Source organism: Panthera pardus, unplaced genomic scaffold (genome assembly GCF_024362965.1).
Source record: "Panthera pardus isolate Hobbes unplaced genomic scaffold, ASM2436296v1 HiC_scaffold_17, whole genome shotgun sequence".
NCBI classification, from domain to species: domain Eukaryota; kingdom Metazoa; phylum Chordata; class Mammalia; order Carnivora; family Felidae; genus Panthera; species Panthera pardus.
In genome coordinates this window covers 119,169-138,152 of record NW_026526732.1, presented here as the reverse complement: position 1 = coordinate 138,152, position 18,984 = coordinate 119,169, and the positions used below count along the sequence as shown (strand labels likewise).

The 18,984-nt window shown below is 41.2% G+C and overlaps 1 long non-coding RNA gene across 1 annotated transcript; it reads right to left on the bottom strand.

The window, feature by feature from the left end:
- Positions 1-1,259: 1,259 nt before the first annotated feature.
- On the bottom strand, positions 1,260-5,288 carry LOC109245457 (uncharacterized). Its single transcript, XR_002070900.2, has 2 exons — positions 5,210-5,288; positions 1,260-1,475 (listed from the first exon to the last, which is right to left on the bottom strand). It is a non-coding gene; the product is annotated as an uncharacterized LOC109245457 (long non-coding RNA).
- Positions 5,289-18,984: the final 13,696 nt, after the last annotated feature.

Below are 18,984 nucleotides of genomic sequence, written 5' to 3'. Positions count from 1 at the left end.
CCTAACCCCACTTGGTTCAAGGGCCACCTGTATTTGGAAATAGTTGGCTAACCCACACACCACAGAAAGAGAACGTGTCAGCTTCCAGAAGCATCCAGGTGGTGAAGCCACCTAGGCTGCAGCACCAAACCCACAGCCTACTGGAGGGGTGAGGGGTGAGGGCTCAGAGATCCCCAGAAGGAGAGGGAGAAAGCATCTCTCTCCTCTTACCTTTAAGCCCTTTCTTTGCCTTCATCATCGCCATGACCATGTCTGTGAATATCTGGATTGCCAGAAAATCATGGCACTGAATTAGGTCCTTAGTAGCCAGATTCTTTAGGAAAATCTTTTTCCCTTTAAACAAATTAAGTCTTTTAAAGAATCTGAAAAACGGCAAACAGTTCTGGATATAGGGTCTGTTGAGGCTGAAAGAAATGAAGGTTTCTTCCACTGGAGAGAGATTTGGGGGTCTTCACCACAGAAAATAGAGCACAGCTAATATCTGGAAAAAAAGACTATCATGCTCTGGTATTATTTTGAATGTTGATGACTTTGGGGTTGAGTTTTGCTCACTTGGTTTCATTTTTGCAGGGCCGTACATCTCTAAGCTGCTCCTCCCTTGAAACAAAGACTCTTCTAAGAGTTTGCAAGTTCTTTTCTACCCGCCCTCAGATTTGCTGGGATAGAGGACAAAAATGCCGAGGGGTTGGAAGCAGGAGATAGCCTGTACACATTAACTGCCTACCCAACAAAGGCCCAAGGGCAGCGGGTCAGTCCAGCACAAATGTGGGGAGACCTGTTTCACCCTCAAGGCCCCTTGGCCAGCAGAAGGGGCAGAAAAGGCTCTGTCTCACTCTGGTGGATGATCCTGCCATACATGTCCAGCCTGGCAGACATTGGCAGGGTGCCTCTCTTATGTGAAATGATCAGACGCCTGAAGATATAGGGCCAGGCTCCAAGCTCCCGCTGCTCAGTTGGCTACAGCCTGGTGTCTGCATGAGGAACTGTCACACAGCCAGTGAGGGAGTTCAAGGACAGCAGGAGCTGTAGAAAAGAAGCAGACACCCATCTTGGTGAAGTCAGGACTGTCCATTCTTCCATTCTCTTCAGAGGTTTTTAAAAAGGCTTTGGCCAGGGGCACCTAGGTGGCTCAGTTCATTGGGCATCTGACTTGGGCTCAGGTCATGATCTCATGGTTTGAGTTCAAGCCCCATGTCAGGCTTGGCCATTAAGTTCTTATTTAAAGAACTTTAGTCTGTACTTTGGTCTTTAGTCTGTACTTATATGTAACTTTTTAAAGTTTATTTGTTTTGAGAGACAGAGAAACAGAGCACTGAGGTGGGGAGGGGCAGAGCCAGAACCTACCAGAGACAGACCAGCATTTGGGGGAGCAGTGCTGAGAGAGGAAGTGGGTGCAGTAAGACGTGCAGGCAGAGGCTCTTCACTTGGGAGGCGATCAATCAATTCTGGTCATGAGGCATGAACTGAGAATAAGTCTAGGAAAAGAAGGAAGAAAAGAGTCTGAGCAGCTGCTAATTCAGCAGCTTCCCACCTTAAAATGCTGAAAATATCCCCGATAAAGTAGAAGGCTCCCTTCCTTTAAAAACATAGAAAATAGAGAATTCTATTTTATTAATATAGATTGAAGAAGTCCTTTCTATGAAAAAACAAACCCAGAAGCTACAAAGGAAAAGACGGGCAGATTTGATCATCTAAACATTTAAAACTTCCCTCTGTGAAAAGACCACAAAAGTGAAGTTTAAAGAATGGCAACGGGAATGCAATACTTGCAAAGCTTGTACGAGATAAAGAATTAAGGGGCACCTGGGTGGCTCAGTCGGTTAAGCGGCCGACTTCAGCTCAGGTCATGATCTCGTGGTCTGTGAGTTCGAGCCCCACATCGGGCTCTGTGCTGACAGCTCAGAGCCTGGAGTCTGTTTCAGATTCTGTGTCTCCCTCTCTCGCTGACCCTCCCCCATTCATGCTCTCTCTCTGTCTCAAAAATAAATAAATGTTTAAAAAAAAAGTTTTTTTAAAGAATTAATATGCATGACATATAAATTATTTATATTGATAGGAAGAAGACAAAAGAAAAATGAACAAAGAAAATAAGCAGTCAATTCATAAGAAACAGACAAAATACAAACATACACAAGTACATACATTTTTTCCAACATCCCCCTCAACTGATAATTGAGGGAAGCAAACTGGAGATAGATAGATATTTCCCATCAAGTCTTGTTATTTGCAGTAATTATGTTCTATAAAGTCAACACAAACCCTGAGTTACTGAAGACTAAGTCATTGTCCCTGGAGGAAATACATGGTTAGGTTCCTGGGAGCCTCTGGTCACTTTGTCAACAACTAATCAATACATAACCCTGTTTTAGGTGCATTTCTGCTCAAGAAACCTTATTTAATATTTATTGTTGACTCGTGAATGTTGAGCTCACAATCAGTAGACCTCGAACTCAGGCCTGGATAAACCATCTAGCAAGTGTATTTTTTCCATGAGGCACATCACAGCCTTTTTGTACTTAGGAACCGTAGACAGCACTTCAGCACTAGGCTTGGGGGCCACTTTCAATGGCAAAATCGCCAACAAAAAGCACAAAAATATGAAAACATGCGACTAACTAGGTGGCAAAAGGATGCCTCTTTCCAGCGAGAGTTGAAGAGTATCGCCCGGTTCCTTCCCAGCTGGGAGTGTGTGCAGGTGACTCACTCTCACCAGTTCTGTTCACATCCACTTGCAGCCACGAAAACATGCAAGTGTTGGTTATGGGGCTACAAATAAAGCTTAGCAAGTAGGCAAACACACAAACACAGCATCGATGAGTACTGAGGGTTGCCTGTATTCGTGAGTATGTATACATGTAGCCTCTGTGTATGTAAATCTGAATTTGCATACACACAACTCCTGGCTTCATGGGAGTTGTTACTGCATTGCTCTCATGTGCACTGTTTGTTCCAAGCACTGGGACAGAGGTGCTGCCTCCAAGGGGTTTGCTCTAATGGCAGAGACTGGTTATCTTCAAGTGGAATGAACAAATGATTGCAGATGGTGCTAATTACTAGGAACAACATAATCTGTTTGCTGTGAAAAAGAACATTCACCCAAAGTAGCTGAGAGAGGTAAAAGCTGATACCTGCAGAGCTGAGAGATTTTCTATCAGCATGGAAATGTCTCATCTGGGAAGGGAGAGGAGTCTGGGCAGCCAGGGGCCCTGGGGACACAGAATGACTGGAGAGGCCGCAGATACTGGGATACAGTAGGTCCTGGGGGAATAGGGCTGTATGCGGGTGGTTAGTAGAATTTTAGCTCATCATATAAATGTGGACTTCTTTTCAATGAAAAGACATCATGTAGTGTAATATCATTTTTAAAATTATATCACAAAAGCCAAGTGTTTTCAAGTTTCTTCAAGAGTGGCCTTATGAGCTCTGAGACACATCCGCAACCAGAAGACAGAGAGAAAAGGAGAAAGTACACAGGAATCCAAGGAGCAGCTAGTGAAATAAGAGAAAACACTAGGGAATACGGCATCACCAAAGCTAAGAGAAGAGGCTGCTTCAAAACAGAAGGCAGTGGTCAAGTAGGAGAATTCTTCACTAGATTTTGCCCAAGTAGATCAGTGGTGCCTTGACAAGAGCACTTCAGTGGATCAGAGGGCAGGAGAGAGGGAACAGGAAGGGAAGAAGTGGGACCAGCATTTATAGAAAATGTTTTTGAGAAATTTGAGTATAAAGAGGATCAGAGTAAAGAAATAGTAGCTGGAAGGGAATTAGGGGACAAGAGAGTTTCTCTTGTTTCTTTATGATGGAGGATACAAGAGCACATTGGTTTACTGGTAGGAATGATCAGTTAGGTGCGGATGAAAGATCAATAGTACATGAGAGAAAAGGGAATAATGGAAGGAAAGTCCTAAACAATGTGAGAGGGGATGGGATCAAACACTCTTGTAAAAGAATTGATCTTTGTTAGGAGGACAGACACTTCCTGAATTACATTAGGATGGAATAAAGAAGGACAGGTGTAGATAGGGTTATAGATTTGGGAGTGGGAATAACAAGGAGGTCTACTGTGATATTATACTTTTTTCAATCATGAGTGAGGCCATCAGAGCAATACTAAATTGGAAGATGAAGTTGGAAATACAAACAGGGTCATATTAAATAGGACCCCGTATGCCATGCCAAGTATTGTTCTAAATGCTAGGGAGCTTTTTAAAAACTAATGAAGATGCAGTGATAAGAAAATAATCTACTCATTATAAAAAATGAGCAAAAGATTTCCAACATTATTACTCATCAGTAAAATGCGAATTAAAACCACAATGTGATACCACTACACACTTAGCAGAATGGCTTTAAAAAAAAGTGTGACAATATCACATGTTGGTGAGATAGTGAAACGACAAGGATTTGTTTCTAACACTGACAGAGATGTTAGAATCATCTGGCAACAATTTTAAATCATAAAAATCCTTCAGCAGGCGCATCTGGGTGGCTTAAGAATCCAACTCTTGATTTTGGCTCAGGTCATGAGCTCACAGTTTGTGAGATCAAGCCCCACACTGGGCTTTGCACTGACAGTGTGGAGCATGCTTGGGATTCTCTCGCTCTCTCTCTCTCTCTCTGCACCCCCCCTCCAATAAATAAATGAACATTTTTTAAAAATGCTGCAACAAGAAATATAAACACACTGAAAATAAATGGAAAAAATACAAAATATCAGCCAAAAAAAGAATATATAAGAAGAATCAAAAGGAAATCTTAGAACTGAAAAAATACATTAAAGGAATAAAAAATTCAATGAATGGACCCAAGAGCAGAAAGGAGGGGAGAGAGGAAAGAATAAGAATAAGAAGATAGAAAAATAGAAATTATCCAATCTGAACAACAGAAAGAAAATAAGGAAAAAAGAAAGAAAAAAGGAACAGAGCCTTAGGGACCTACAGGACCATAACCAAAGATCTAACATTCATGTCACTGGAGTCTCAAAGAAGGAGAAGAAAGAGGGTGGGACATAAAAGTATTGAATGAGGATGAGGATGATGACTATTTCCCAAATTTAGCAAGAGATATAAATCTATACATTCAAAAAGTTAAGTGAACCCCTAACAGGGTAAACCCAAAGAAATCCATGCCGAGACACATCATAGCTAAACTTCTAAAAATTAAAAACAAGGAAAAAATGTAGAAAGCAGCAAGAGAAATGAGACTTTACCTATCGGGGAAAACAGTTCAAATGACAGTAGATTTCTCATCTCTCATCAAGGAAGTGACACAACATTTTTCAATTTCTGAAAGAAAAGAACTGTCAGTTAAGAATCACATATCCAGAGATAATATGAAGGAGAAATAAAGACATGCTCAGATGAAGGACCAGTAAGAGAACTCATTGCCAGCTTGACCTACCCTAAAATAAAGGCTAAGGAAAGTTCTCTAAACAGGTAGGAACTAAGAAAAGAAGGAATCTTGGGTCACTATATATATATATATATATATATATATATATATATATATATTATATAGAAAGAGTATACAAAGAGACACTCTTAATTTAAAACAATATAGAGTAATTAAAATCGAATTGTAAAAAAAAAGGTAATCTACAAAAAAGTAAGAAAAATAAAACAGAGACAAAACACAGAGAGAACAAACAGAAAATAAAAAATAAAATGTCAACTTATGCCCTAACATCAACAATTTATTTACTTGTAAATTGTCTAAACATTCCAATTAAAAGAAAGATTGGTAAAGAGGATTAAAAAGCAGTGACCCAACATTGTGCTCTTTAGAAGAAACCCACTTCAAATATAATGAAATAGGCAGAAAGTAAAAGGGTGGAAAAATAGATATTGTGCAAATATTAATCAAAGGAAAGCAGAAGTGGTTATATTACTATCAAATAAAGTAAACTTTAGAGCAAAGAAAATTACAAGAGCCCAAATAAGTCATTATGTAATGATAACAGGACAAGTCCACCAAGAAGACACAACAATCCTAAATTTGCACACACCAAATTGCACACACCAAATCCTAAATTTGAACACAGCTTCAAAATATGTGATTCAAAAACTTTTAGAACTGAAAAAGAAATAGGCAAATCCACAATTATAGTTGGAGATGAGAACATCCCTCTCTCAGCAACTGATAAAACAACCAATAAGTTTTAATCAGCATTTATATGGCAGTCCTAACAACAACAACAACAGAATACATGTTTTCAGGTGCCCGCAAAAGATATACCAAGGTATCTTGGAGGAAAAAGGAAAGAAAGAAAAGAAAAGACCTCAATAAATTTAAAAGAATTAGAAACATACACAAATATATGATATGCTATACATCATTTTTCTTTAGTTCAGTGTATTTGTTTTATTTTCCTTGAGGCTTCATAGATGAGATTGTCCTATTATTTTTATGTTTTCTGTCTTTGACTTCTAGTTTGAGTCTACTATGGTTGGAGAACACATTCTGTATGTCTCAAATCAATAACCTAAGCTTCCACTCCAAGAACTTAGAAAAGAGCAAAAGAAACACAAAGCAAGAAAAGCAGAAAGAAGATAATAATAAAGAGCAGAAATCAATGTAATTTAAAATACTAGAAAAAAATTAAAACAGAAACTACTTTGGGGTACATGGGTGGCACAGTTGGTTAAGCTTCCAACTTCAGCTCAGGTCATGATCTCATGGTTTGTGGGTTCAAGCCCCGCGGCGGGCTCTGTGCTGACAGCTCAGAGCCTGGAACCTGCTTTGGATTCTGTGTCTCCCCCTCTCTCTGCCTCTCCCTACTCAAGCTCTGTCTCTCTCTGTCTCTTAAAAATAAAAAAACATTGGGAAAAAAACAGAAACTCCTTTGAAAAGATCAATAAAATTGCCAAACCTCTAGCAAAATAGAGAGGGGGGGAGAGAGACAGAGAGACCAAGAGAGAGAAGACACAAATTACCAATATCAAGAATGAAACAGGAAATATCACTAAAGACATCAGACATCAAACGGAACATAGGGGAACACTGTGGACAACTCTGCACACATAAATATGACAATTCAGATGAAATAGACTAATTCTTAAAAAATCCAGTCTCCCACAACTCATTCAATATGAAATAGATCATTTGAACAGTCCTATAACTCTTAATATTGAATTTGTAATTTTAAAACTCCCCAAAGAAATCTCCAGGCTCGGATGGTTTTATTGGATAATTCTACCAAATGTTTAAAGAAGAATTAACACAAATTCTATAAAATTTCTTCCAGAAAATAGGAGAGGTGGAACACTTCCCAATTAATTTTATGAATCTAGTATTTCCCTTATTCAAAAACAAAGACAGTACAAAGAAAGAAAGAAAGAAAGAAAGAAAGAAAGAAAGAAAGAAATTTGTCGACAAATATCCCTCATGAATATAGGTGCAAAAATCCTTAACAAAATATTACCAAATAGAATTCCACAATACAAAAAAACGAATTATACACCATGACCACATGAGGGTTATTCCAGAAATGTAAAGCTGTTCAATATTCAAAAATAAATAATTTTTAAATATACTCATTTTTAGACTTATTAGATACTACAATAATAGAGACTTTGTGGGGTTGGCAGAGGGATAGACACAAACTGTTAACATCTACAACATGGAATCCTACTCAGCAATAATTTAAAAAATAATTTCTAAATATAAATTATATCAATTATATGAAATTGTATTAATTTTAATTTGTTTTTTTTTAAGTTTTTTATTTATTTTTGACAAAGAGAGAGAGAGCGTGCGCGTGCAAGCTGGGGAGGAGCAGAGAGAGAGAGACACAGAATCTGAAGCAGGCTCCAGGCTCCAAGCTGTCAGCACAGAGCCTGACGCGGGGCTCAAACTCACAAACCATGAGATCATGACCTGGACCAAAGTCAGACGCTTAACCAACTGAGCCACCCAGGCACCCCAATATTAATTTTATTTTGAAATAATTTACAAAATTAAAAGGTTAAGAAGAAAAGTCATATGGTCATATCAATTGATGTGAAAAAAGATTTGACAACATCCAGTATCCATTCATGATTAAAAAGTCTCAGAAAAATAAAAATAGAGGGAGTCTTCCTCCACTTTATAGAGAACATCTACAAAAAACCTACAGTTAACATTATACTTCATGATGAAAGACTAAATGCTTTCCCCCTAAGATTAGGAATAAGGCAAGAATATTTGTTTTCACTACTCTTACTCAACATAGTGCTGGTAGTTCTAGCCAGTGCAGTAAAGCCAGAAAAGGAAATGAACTGAATACAGGTTGAAAAGGTAGAAATGAAACTGTCTGTACTTACAGACACAGAAAGTCCGAAGGAACCTACAAAAAGAAACACCTAAAACTATTCTTGGAATTCAGTAAGGTTGCCAGATACAAGACAAATATAAAGAAACCAATTATGGTTCTATACATTAGCTATGAATTCATGGACACCAAAAGTAAAAATATGGTACCATTTACAATCACTTTTAAAAAATTATATACTTAGGTGTAAATCTAACAAAACATGTACAGAGCTTGTATGCTGAAAACTACACCACACTGATGAAAGAAATCAAATATGGTCTAAGTAGAGACATATGTGTTCACGGATTGGATTACTATTCAACATAGTAAGGATGTCAATACTCCCCAAATTGATATACAGCTTTAACACAATTCCTACCAAAATCCCAACAAGATTTTCTAATGAAGATAGACGAGAAAATTCCAAACTTTATATGGAAAGACAGAGGAACTAAAATAATTAAAATAACTGAAACAACTCAGAAAAAGAGGAATAAGGTAGGTGAAATCAGCCTCCTCAATTTCAGACTTATTAGATGCTACAATAATCAAGACTGTGTGGGGTTGGCAGAGGGACAGACACATCTGTGAACATCTACAACATGGAATCCTATTCAGCGATAAGAAACAAACTATAGATACATGCAATAACTTGGATGAATCTCCAGAGAATTAGACTGAGTAAAAAAAGCCAATCCGATGGGGCACCTGCGTGGCTCCGTTGGTTAAGTGTCCAGCTTTGAATCAGGTCATGATCTCATGGTCCATGAGTTCAAGCCCCACTTCGGGCTGTCTGCTATCAGCACAGAGCCTGCTTCCGATCCTCTGTTCCCCTCTCTCTCCAATCCTCTGTCCCTCTCTCTCTGCCCCTCCCTGTCCCCTACTCACGTGCATACTCTCTCTCAAAAATAAAATAATTTTTTTAAAAGTCAATTCCAAAAGTTTACATCCTGTATGATTCCATCTATATAACATTCTTGAAATTACAACATTAGAGAAATAAAGGACAGAATAGCAGTTTCCAGGGGTTTAAGGAAAGGGGGAGGGGGAGGGTATAAAAGGGCAAAAGGAGAGATCCTTGTAGTGATGGAAATTTCTGTTTCTTGACTGCATCAGTGCACATCCTGGTTGCAAATTGTCATCATTGAAGGAAATAGGGTGAAGCATCTCTCTGTGCTGTTTCTTTCAACTACCTATCAATCTACAAGTACCTCAAAATAAAAAGGTATTTTTTAAAAGGCTACATACTGTATGATTCTGTTTAAGAGATATGCTGGAAAGGGAGAAATTAAAAGAACAGAAAATAGATCTGTGGTTGCCAAGGGCTGGGGGTTGATTTTTGTGAGAAGCAACTCTTGTCGATCTTGGTTGTAGTACTGGTTACTAACGGTATGCATTTGTCAAAACACATACAAATGCACCTAAAAAGAGTTAATTTTATTGTATGTAAATGTTTTTAAGTGAGTAAAAACAAAAGCCATGAAGAATTTCAAGGAGGAAAGTGGCATGGTCAGATTTGCATTTTAGGAAGATCATACCTGTTGCCCTGTAGGGCACAGAGGGGTGAGGCAAAGACGTGAAGGCCAGGAAATTGGTGAGATTACTGGAGTGATCCAGGTTCAATACAAGCAGAGCCTGCACTAGGAACTAAGTAGCGATGGAGACAGGGAAGAGAAAATGGTTTCAATAACTCCTTGGACTCTTTTAGGACTGGAAATAGAAAGATGGATTCCAAGCAAGTGGATTTTTTTCATAGAAGTGTGTGTGTGAATCTTCTCATCCAGTGAACTAGTACGCAAAATGGTCATTTACACGTAGTAGATAAAACTTTAAAAGCCATGTGCTTGGGAAAACTGATTTTATGAGATGCTGAAAGATAGGGATCCAGGACTAGGATTTTATAATTTTAGTTCAAATACAAGGTTATTAAACACCAACTAACTGAAAAGAAAGTTTTGGGGTCTGAAAACAGCCAACATTTCATACTGGGTCATTTCCTCAATTTTGCACGTATGGAATTTTAACTGCTAAACAGAAGGTGACAGGAGCTGGTCCCAAATTGCAGGGCTGTAGGTAGCGAAGTGACCCCAAGGGACCTTAGGGAGTGGCCAGGGGCTGGAAGCCAGCCCAGAGAAAGCCAACAGGGGTGCACGCCTGGCCTAGTGGAGGGAGAAGCCAATTCAGGAAGGGTACTGGTCAGCTGCAAAGCATTGTATCCTAACCTTCTGTGGCAGCTGCTGCCTCCTAAGCTCAGAAACAAATGCTTAATTTGGAGATCAAGCTCCCGCTGGGATGGGAGGAGATGCTAGCTCAGTGGTTCCTCAAACTTTCTACCACCAAGAATTCTTTTCATCTTTTCCACTCCACCCCCACTGATCCACCCTGTGTTGGGTAGGGTTTTCCTACAAAACTAGATTTAGTTACAATACATTTTTCAAGAATCAAAGACATTTATAGTTGCCAACCAGAGTTTTATCAAGAAACCACTAGGGGCACTTGGCTGGCTCAGTCGGTGAAGCGTCCCAATTCAGCTCAGGTCATGATCTTGCCGTTTGTGAGTTCAAGCCCGGCATCAGGCTCTGAGTCTGGAGCCTGCTTCAGATTCTGTGTCTTCCTCTCTCTCCTCCCTTCCCCTGCTCACACTCTGTCTTTCAAAAATAAATAAACATCAAGAAAAAAAAAAACTACTCAACTGACATGATTAACTAGTTTAACAATATTTATTAAGCAATAATGGTGGACATGGGTCTGGAGCCAGGAGTGCAAAGCAGGTGAGGTCTCTGCCTTCTGGGATGATGGTGGACAGCAAGTGAGGAGTTACCCTGGGCAGAGAATCTGCACAAGAGGAGAGAGGACAGTGAATTAGGAGGTGGGGGTGGAGGGCAGGTGGGAGTCAGAGATGGCTTCCCTGAGGTACTCTTGAGCCAAAAATCAAAGGCTCTGAAGGGTAATTAAAAGTTTCCAGGCAGGTGGGAGCAGAGTGCGTGGTAGTCCCCTCTGAAGAGCGGGACTACCATCAGGGCCAATTTCCTGAGGATGTACTATGTGTCAGGCTCTGGGCTGTGCACTCACACACACTTACTCTGCACTGGGAGGAAGTACTGATAGTACTCTCCTTCACGGGTGAGGAAACCACAGCTTCCCCTTGTCGAATACTTCTCCAGAGGACACACACGGCTTGGAAGTAATGGGATTGGACCCCAGAGCCTATATCCAGCAACCTGCAGGTGTCTTTGGGCAACAATAAGCAGCATGTGTTGCCAGAAAAATGAGTGTGGGAGAGGGCACCACAATGTGCGTGTGGCTGGACCACAATTCCAAGGGCTTGCTCTGGCAAGCACGTGAGGGGCCGGTGCAGGTACAAACCTGAGAGGAGCTCCAGGACTGACCCCACTACTGTCCTGTGAACATACAAGTCTCCTTAATCCTTGGGCCCTGTTTCATGTAAATGCCCAATTTCTGTTAGATTTTCCCAAATATTGCCTGGACACCCACTCTAACCTGATAGCTTGTAAACCCCCAGGGGCTCAATGGACATTGTGAGTTCCTCTTGGGGGCCAGACCCAGCCAGGCTGCTGAATTAGCCCAGCTCTCTTTCTGGATGGAAATCCATATAAATTCGCTTCCAACCTAGAACTTTTCCTGAAGTCCTCCCTAATTTGACCTCCTGGCACATGCATTTGTCACAGCTGTAGCCCAGTAGAGAAAGGGAGGGTGGCTGTAGCCTTGCCTAGGCCATCGGCCACATTTGCATGGAATATCATCCTTATAGAAGCTGACTTTGGAGTGTAGTCATGAAGGAAACTGGGATAAACAAGCTTTTCCTTTTCTGGACAATTCTTTGAGATGGAATCTACTCCCAAAAGCAAGATGTTTGGTTTCGGCCCACATATTGATGTCTCATAGGCAACTTGTGGTCCCTACAATACACCGATGGAAGGTGTCCGTAACACCCTCGATGTTAGCTGCACCTTCCCTGGCACATTCACAAATCGATGTGACTCGTCACGTTGCATGTGATCCCTGGTCACAGAGGTGACACAACTTCAGTTTTAGGGAAACAAGGGGGAACAAAACACCTCGGGGAAGATAGTTTCAATCCAACTGCTCTTCATGTGGCACAAACATAAAATATAAATAGGTTTCCAACAGCTTTGCATAGATTGTGGGTATTTGATTCATGGCAGGCTGTCAGGGGAAGCTCAGGACAGCCAGGCTATTTTGAGGCCATGCTCTTGGAGGACACCCTCTTGCCCCCACGAGCCATTCCCCTGGCACCACTCTCAGAGAGAAGCTCCTGCCTGTGCGGCCCACAGTCTGACTCAGGGCAGCATTTCTCAAGACCTTTCCTTTTAAGGAGTCAGGGATCGGAGTCCCCGCTGCCAGCAGGGAGCAGGCATGGCAGCTGGAGCATGAGGAGTCATCACTACGAATAGCCTGACTCTGAAGTTTCTAAAAGGGAATCCGGACCACCTGAGCCTCCCAGAAGAGGTACCGGGCACACTTACCCTGTGCCATTTGTGCCCGGGCCGAGCCATGTACATAAGCTGGAACACGAAGGGCATTTTGTAAGACATTTCAGCTGGCAGGTTAAATGTGTCCCACAGCTGTCACTGAGGCACTCTCCCAAAAATAGTCCCAACACAGAGAGAATCGAGATAATGGCAGAGAGGAGATGAGACTAACAGTGCATTCTTACTATTACTCCATGAATAAAACATGTAAATAAAGGTGTTGAATGCAGGGGCTGAATTGTAAGAGGGCTCACAAAGCAGGCAAGTGGATCAAAGAGGCTGGGATGTTTGCTATTTGAGGAAGAAAGCGACATTTATATTACTAACACAGAGCAGGGAAATGAGATAGAGTAGACTGCCTTTTCAAAACAAAAACAGGGGCACCTGGGTGGCTCAGTCGGCTCAGGTCATGATTTGTAAGTCATGGGTTCGAGCCCCGCGTCGGGCTCTGTGCTGACAGCTCAGACCCTGGAGCCTGCTTTGGATTCTGTGTCTCCCTCTCTCTCTGCCCCACCCCCACTTGCACTCTGTCATTGAAAAATGGACAAACATTAAAAAAAATAAAAAATGGGCGCCTGGGTGGCTCAGTCCATTGAGCATCTGACATGGACTCAGGTCATGATCTCACAGTTCTTGAGTTCCAGCCCCGCATGGGGCTTGCTGTTTTCAGCAAGAGCCTACTTCGGATCCTCTGTCCCCCTCTTTCTCTGCCCTATCCTCACTCATGCTCTCTCTCAAAAATGAATAAACATTTAAAAACAAAAACACAAAAACCTTGGCAGAAAGGCTCGGCTCTGAAGAAGAAGCTGAGACCTTGTAGCCTAGGGGAGTGGCCTGGCAGATGAGATCCCCATCCCTCCCTCCCCCACCCCCCCCAGCTGCTCTTGCAGAAGCCAAGAGGCGACCCTCTCCACCCCCCATGTGGAAAGAGGCATCCTCCTGCCTGAGGGGGAGGCCATCTGAGTCTGAAACCTATGATCTAATGAAGGCTTTTGGCTTCAGAAACTGAAGCCTATCTGAAAAATCATTAATACGGTGAGATATACATCATATCACAAAAAGTACCTATCACGGTACACTGCTGTTTAACTAACAGAAACGTGTCTAATTTGCTCATCTAAGCAAATTAGTAAGACTCATATAAATATCTCGTGCTCTGTTAGTGAAAAATTGAACTGAATTTGATCAAGCCTCTAAATCCACCAATTTACAAGAAAAGACATTTATAGAAACTACAGAAATGCAATCAGTAACATTCAGAAAGCAGGGAACTCTGCAGGACAAACCACCTGGACTCTTTGACAATGAAATTTCAAGGGAAAGAGAGAGAGATTGTTTTATTTTGCTCCAGACTTGAATGAACTATAAATAGAAATTTGTGAGACAATCGAGGAAATTTGAACATAGACTGGATATTTGATTAAAGGATCAGAGTTAATTTTCAAAGGTATGATTGCGATACTGTGATTGTACTTTAATATATGGTCATTACCTTTTAGAGGGCTGAAACATTTACAGATGAAGTTACAGGATTTCTGGGATTTGCTTCGAAATAATCTAGGGGGTGGGAGGGAACGAAATAAGGCTGGCCATGAGTAGTTATTGAAGGGGGTGAGGGGCACATAGGGTTTCACTGTACTGGTCTCTCAACTTCTTTTGTGTCCATTTGAAATGTTCCATAATAAAATACATGGATGAATGGATGGAAAAAAGGATGGAAAAAAATAGCTTGTACTTCATAATAAACCAAAGCATGCTGTCACTTCAGATGATAAACAAAGATAAGATCTGGCCCTCTAGGAAATTACTTAATTTAGGACAAACACATCGGCACCCATGCCCACAGCAATGGGAAGTGTCAGAATAAGAGGGCTGAAGTATCAGGAGGGCCTCGCTCCAAACTGGCTGTACATTTTGAGCCACTGAACAGCCACTTAGGTTTTATCTACTGCAAAATTCCAAAATTATGTCTCTTATAGAATTACGAGGGACATGGAACAGTGTAAATTTATTAAAGGGATGAAAGTAAAAATACCTCCAAACCTACACCAAACTTCCTGATAAGTTTTGCCTGGTAATTGCTTCCCTCCAATTCGTGAAAACTGTAAGAAGGAATGTGACAGTATTTCAAGCTTCCAATGGAGTAAGAAAGGCATTGGTCATTTTTCCCTAACACCAGTCTTTTCTGAGGGAAATTCTACACCCTTCAGATTACTTGCCTTGTTAGAATTTTGTAATGTGCATGAAGGTTAAAACTCCGTTCACCTTCATGAAACTCAAGGAAAGTCAGAATTTTCTGTGGTTTTCTCCAGACAACCCAGAGGCTTTGTGCACATCTATCTAAAAAGCCTGGGGTTTCAGTTCCACAATCCAACAGATAAATCAGACTGTTCTTCTGCCCAAGCCCCCATCTAGCTGTCCAACAGTCTTCCCATGCAGTAGGCAGCACCAGCCCTTTGCAGAGAGCAAGTGAGCAACCCTCCTCCCAATCTTGCCCCACACACTGCCTGAAAATACTTGTGGCTTATGGAGGCACAGCTCATGAAAACAAGTCTTTATTTCTTACTGCTTAGGAGATGATCAGGTATATCTGTCGACTTCATTATGGCTGGTTCAAAGTGAGATACTATGTCAAACAACCCGATTTTTCACCAACTCAAACCAAGCTACCACCTAGATTTTTTTTTCCTATTAAGTTGATTACTATACTGCATCTACGATTAAAATAAAATATTTTGAGAAGTTTAGCAAAAAGGGAAGAGGAGTGGGGTGCTTGGCTGGCTCGGTAGGTGGACCATGGAACTCTTAGTCTCGGTCATGAGTTTGAGCCCTTGGGCGGGTGTGGAAATTACTTGTAAAAAATGGGAAGAGGAGTTGTTAAATTTAGAATTCTAAATTACAAAGCTTTGTCCTAAAATTAAAAATAAATAATAAAAGTCGATTACAGAGGTCTATAAAGATACCCACCCATATTGGGCTATCCCATTGTATTAATCGGGGTGCTTTCTCTAGTGCATTACGATTTCATTTTTCCACATAGTCATAATTGTGGCACACAAACAATGTCGTATTCTGTTGATTTTCAGTTAGTGTTCTGCCCTAATATTCTGCCATGTTACATACAAGGACTTCATAGGTACCACTTTTAATGGCAGCATAATATCCCATGTAATGAGTATTTCATAAGTTGTCTAACCATTTCCCAACTGTTGGTTATTTAAGGAATTTGAAACTAAAACACCCTCTCTTGTACCGGGTTTTTATTTACCCAGATGTGCCACATGTCACCACCAGCAATAGAGCTGCTAATTGATGACCCCCACACAGACCGTCTTCTAGCCCTTTCCTCAAAGACAGCTATCAGCATGGCACAGTAAGAAGCCGTGGTTTCAGTGCCAAGGAGTGGTTTCAGTGTCAAGGCTTCAGTCTCCTTCTGAGGCACAACACAAGAATCACCAAGCTATGGCTTCTTTCTCAGAAAGAATCAGAAGTAGAGTGTTCTTTCTGTTTAGCTGGAGGAAGCTCCTTCCCGGATACCTGCACTGCCCCCTGACCCCGCAAGACCTTTGCCTGTCTTGTTTTTCTCCCCAGCACTCATCACCTTGTAACTGCAACACACTATAACTCTGCATGATACACTTTCTATTGTGTTGGTTGTCTCGTTTTCCCCATTAAAACACAAGCTTCTTGAGAGGAAGATTGGAGTCTATTCTGTTCAGGGCTAGACCCCAGGGCCTGGCACAGAGATGGTGCTCAGCTGGCGTTCAGGAAACAAATGTGTGTTGTAAGCTCGTCCCAAGACTCTCAAATCCCTGGCTTGTTCTTGTTATCAAGTCTCAGCTCACATGTCACCTTCTCCACAACCCTCTCAAGTAGACACCTGCCTACTCTGTTACCTCACACTTTTGGTGCTCCTCATAGACACTTAAGAGAGCTCTACCTTAAGAGAGCAGGGACTTCATATCCCTATTCACAGCTATGTCCCCATGGGACATAGAAAGTGCCTGGGACATGGTAGGATCTTGAAAACTACTGCTGAAGTAATGGGTAAATTGAACACAGTGAGTGTCTGAACAAATATCCTAACCCCACCCCTAAATAAACAACACAAATAAGCCAATTCTGATTTCTTAGAAAAATCCTATTTTGGTGTCTGTGCTCTCATAATCTATCAATACTGGCCCCGTGCTGATTTATATTCTTTTGAGAGCCTACAGAAAGGATTGCTGCAAATCACATGGGCTCCTCAACACTACCCAGGGTGTCCCTGGCTCTGTTCTTGTCCTCTGTGCCTTTCTCTAGGCCCACATCTTCCCCTCGGAAATGCTGGCCTCACTAGAGTCACTGTAATGAACTTTCAGGAAAAGTTCTGAGGAGCTTCACAGGGAAACCCCAGATGGGGATACTTTATGACATGTACGGGTTTCAGAGCCTCTGAGTCCAGGAGCAAGATGGCTGGCAGGTCTTCTGGAGGTCCTCCCCATGCCTGACAAGGTTCTAGAGAATTCATAAATAGCAATGCTCTCAGGAAGCAGTAAGAACAGAGCTGGTATGGCCCAACAGGATGGCTTCCTGAGAAGCTAACCAACATCTTCGTGTTTGTAGATGACTTTTCTTAACATTGTAAATGACAGGGAAAGCAGCAGCACTACACAGATGGTCAGCAGTGTCCTCACCCCTAGGCTACTCCTGTGGGTCTCAACCACCAACTGTAATAGTAAATGAAAACTGCCAATATGAGAGAGTCAAGGACATAAACAAAATCAGAATCCAGTTTTAGTTTTTGAAATAATTAAAGATAGGGGTGCCCGGGTGGCTCAGTCAGTTAAGCATCCGACTTTGGCTCAGGTCATGATCTAGTAGTTCGTGAGTTCAAGCTCAGAGCCTGGAGCCTGCTTCAGATCTGTGTCTCCCTCTCTCTCTGCCCCTTCCCTGCTGATGCTCACTCTCTCTCTCTCAAAAATGAATAAACATTAAAAATTTTTTTACATAAATAATTAAAAAGAAATATTTAGAAAGAAAAACAAAATTAAATAGGGACTCCTAACAAGTCTATTACAACTGTTAATATTTCAAAGACAGCCCTGAATTCAAATCTTTGGTCAGATTCTACATTATAGCATGATTCAAACTTTGGTTAAGGAAATACAGTCATTATAATTACAGACTTTCTGGGACACCTGGGCAGCTCAGTTAGTTAAGCGTCTGCCTTCGGCTCAGGTCATGATCCCATAGCTCGTGAGTTCAAGCCCCATGTTGGGCACGGTGCAGAGTGTGGAGCCTGGAGCCTGCTTTGAGTTGTGTCTCCCTCTCTTTCTATCCCTCCCCCACCCCTGCTCACTCTCTCTCTCTCTCTCTCAAAAATAAATAAACATTAAAAATTTTTTAAAAAATAAAATAATTACAGACTTTCCTTTTATCTCTAACTAGGGCAGGTCTCTCTTGGACTTACATGATTTCTATTCTGAACAAAAGAGAAAAAAGGCAGGATTACCTGTGAGACACAAGAAAAATACATTTACTCCTAAATGAAAGCAGTACAGACCAACTCCTTTTAAGTCAAAGGCGTTAAGTTAAATGTGAGAAAAGCAAGTCTTCTCTTGCATTTTCTTGGGATGTAGTTGAACACTACTCAAAGCAAGCAACTTAGAACTTTGAACTTAGAACTTTGCTAATCAAAGATCAAGCTTCCTCAAGCTTGTAAGTCTGCTTGAGGACAAAGTGGAAAAATTTGTAGAAAAATTCTATTATCAGCATCCTTACAAAATCCTCAACCAAGAATTTCAATGGCATTTATAGACTCGAGTCCTTAGATCATCATAACGTCAATGTTCATTTGAAAGGAATTTGCTGAAGTACAAGACACAAGAGGACTTGCTGGTGGCAGAAAACAAAGAAAACCCAGAGAGTGAGAAATCAGTAGAATGAAATGAATACTGAGTCTTAATCTCATTTCTGCAGCCAGTCACCTGGTCACCATAATAAATTTCACCAGTCACCCCATAAATCTGTTTCCAGAGGAATTCTGTGTTTTGATTTTTGTCTCTCCAAACCACAACCCTTCTCCCCCCTTCTCTCTCCCTGAAACATTCCTCCCCATCCCATACACACACAAGACCTCCAGAGAGTTTACTACCTACCAACCTTTTGGTTTATCCCTTTTAGTAGACTCGTACCAAT